At 37.6% G+C, this 3,273-nt stretch overlaps 1 non-coding gene across 1 annotated transcript; it reads left to right on the top strand.

Annotated features, from left to right (window-relative positions):
* The first annotated feature begins 503 nt into the window (after positions 1–503).
* LOC145603299 (small nucleolar RNA R71) lies at positions 504–609 on the top strand. Its single transcript, XR_014104817.1, has one exon. It is a non-coding gene; the product is annotated as a small nucleolar RNA R71 (small nucleolar RNA).
* The last annotated feature ends 2,664 nt before the right edge of the window (positions 610–3,273 follow it).

Raw genomic sequence — 3,273 nt, 5'->3', positions numbered from 1 at the left:
TAGGAAGCAACTTTCCTTGGAATTTTAGATAAACACAAGGCATGAAAAGTGCCCAACCAAAGTCTTGAAGTTTGCTCTTCGGGCCCCTCTTGACTTTGAGCTCTTCGCACAAGCATAAGGCATCAAAAGCGAAGAAAACCAAGGAAAGGAAGCTCGAGAATTCTTGGACGACCGATCATAACCTACAAATAAAAGAGAACAAGCAAATAAAAGGGAAAAACAACAAATAAACTAGAAAATGCACAAAATAGAGAAACTGACTAAGAAAAGCACAAAATGAAGAAATTAAGAATAAAACTAAGGAAAACTAAAGAAAAGAGTTATAAAATGAAATGAAATTCATCCAAAAAGAGATCAAATGAGTGCCATAAATGTCACTCATCATGTCAACTACCTCTTCTTCCGTCCTATTCATTATAGGACCACCGGCTCCTCCATCTAGGCATGACTAGCCTTGAGCACTCAAACCTCCATAGAAAATTTGTATCACTTGATAGGTAGGAATCCCATGATGTGGACACTCTCTTTGGTACTCGTTGTACCTCTCCCATGCTTCATAGAGATTCTCATTGGGTCTTTGCTTGAATCCTAGGATTAATGCCCTAGCCTCCGCCGTCTTCTTTTGAGGGTAAAAGCGAGACAAGAAAGCTATAGTGACATCATCCCATGTTCTAAGAGAATTGGGCTTAACCTCTTTATCCAACCACTTTAAGGCACGACCAATAAGAGAAAAGGGAAAAAACTTTAGCCGAATGAACTCTTGAGAAATGCCGTTCACCTTAATGGTACACAATACTTCTCAAATTCCTTTAGGTGATTCAACAGACTCTCACTCTTGGCTCCACTAAATTGCCTCCGTTCTATCAAAGTAATCATGGCCGGTCTTATCTCAAAATCGTTCGCCGGTGTTGTAGGTGGAGTAATGCCACTCTCAAACCTATAAGCACCGGGAATGCCCAAATCCTTCAAGGCTACTCTTGGATTCTCTCCCATTCCTTGTTCTTGCATCTCTTCCTCAAACTCTTCTTCACTTGAGGAACTTAGGCTCAAAGATCGATTGGCTATCCTTCTTCGTGAAAGAGTTCTTTCAATTTCCGGATCCAAAGGAACTAAGGGCCTATCTCGAGTCCTACTATGCATGAAAAATCTCAAAAGAAATTGTTACTAACACGGCTACAAGTGTAGCCTAAAAGAAAGAAATGAAATCTTTTTGTATTTTTCAAATAGATGGAATAGACTCAACAACAATACACAATCACGACACCATTCCTCGGCAACGGCGCTATTTTGATCGATGGTCAAATGATAGGTCGTTATCTACCCTCCCCAACGGTCAAACAAAATTTATAAACACTTAACCAACCCTATACAAGTATATGGTAAGTCAAGGGTCGAACCCAAAGGAATGGTGAGCAAAAGTCTAATGTCTATGGTCAAGCTATCTCGAAGTCTATAGGTAGGGTTGTAAATTCTAAAGCTAGAACAAACACGGCAAATAAACTTGAAGAAATCAAATATAATAAGCACTAGGGCTAGGATCCACATGCATTCATAATGGAATCGGCTAATTGGGAGGTCAAATTGGCTAAGTCAAACAATGTGAGGGAAAATCAATCATACAACCAATAAAGCATATCGAGCTATTCTTCTAGAGGTCTAACTAGCGTCAACTACGATAAACTCTAGCTACAAAACATCACAAGACACCTCAATCATGTAAATGCAAGCCACAAATCAATGGTCCGTATCAATGTGAACTTACAATGCAATCTAGTGCAACAATCAAAGTTGGCCAATCTTCAATTAATCACACACATGCACATGATTCATCAACCAAATTTAATCACACTATCAACTCCATCAATTATCCCCAATTAGCACTAATCCATTACTCATACATGCCTCACCAATGCCCTAGCAAGTAATCTACTCACTAATCATGGTAATTACTATCAAAACAAAGAAAATCAACACATTCATCATGATCATATTAAGAAATCTAAAATCAATACAAAAATCAATCAAACTTCAATCAAACATCAATCAAACCCAAACAATAAACAAGCATATAAAAAACAAATGAAATCAACTAAAATCAAACTATATATTGAATCAAAGAAGAGTAATCCTTACAATATTTGATCAAAGATTAATTGAAAAGAAGAAACCTTGAATCATCAACAATCAACCATGAATTTCTCTCTCTACAAAACAAGAGTTTCTCTCTCTAAAAATATGATCAAAAGTTTTCAAACTAATTCTAATTTTTTTTCTCTAATGATTCTCTAATTAATTCTCTCTCTAAAAATAGAAGGAAAGACTATATATAGAAAAAATATAAAGGAAAAGTCGGTTAAATCATCCAAAAATAGACCTCGGGAGGTGCAGGCACACGGAGAAGGGTACAGAACAGAGCACCCAGGCAGGTGCGGCCGCACCTAGATGGTGCGTGGCCGCACCACCCAGGTACGCGGCCGCACCTCAGTCGTGCACGCCCGCACCTGGCAGCAGCTCTCTTCCTCTCTTCTTCGTCCTAGCTCAACCTCGTGCGCATGTCAAGATGATGGTGATGAACACCAAGGTATGCAGTCTTGAAATGAGTATTTTGGTGGGTTTGTGGCAAAGATGACGCCCCCACCGCATACGTGCACCGGTCTCTAGACTTGCCCTTTAAGTTCCTTCCAACTTGAAGCTCCAAAAGCTAACACAAGGCATCCAACTTGATGAGAAATGTAGGAGGGAAGCTCGGGAATCTTTGGAAACTTGATCACAACCAAAAAATAAACGGAAACAAACAAATAAAAGGGGAAAAGAATGAATAAACAAAGAAATGCAAAAAATAAGGAAACTAACTACGAAAAGCACAAACTAACGAAATAAAGGACAAAACGAAAGAAAACTAGAGAAAAAGAGTTACAAAATGAAATGAAAATCATCCTAAAAGCGATCAAATGAGTGCCAAAAATGACACTCATCAAATTTGCTTTAGTTATGTTAATTTATCCCCTAATTTATTGGAATATGTTACAAAACAAATTGAACAACAAAATTACACTTCAAATAAATCTCTGAAATGCCAGATTGAAAAGCAACTAATATGTAAATCATATTGCACATAAATATGAAATTAGAAGCCTGTGGCAATGTTAAAAACAGGATATAAAAGGATATAGTCAAAGTACATATCACATATGTATCTTAGGGCCAAAATCTAAACAAAGCAGGTTGGCTTAGACTTAGTTCATAATGCTACAAGTCACATGATAGCTTAAA

Source organism: Chenopodium album, chromosome 21 (assembly GCF_948465745.1).
Source record: "Chenopodium album chromosome 21, dcCheAlbu1.1, whole genome shotgun sequence".
Classification (NCBI taxonomy): domain Eukaryota; kingdom Viridiplantae; phylum Streptophyta; class Magnoliopsida; order Caryophyllales; family Amaranthaceae; genus Chenopodium; species Chenopodium album.
This window is presented reverse-complemented; position numbering and strand designations above follow the sequence as displayed.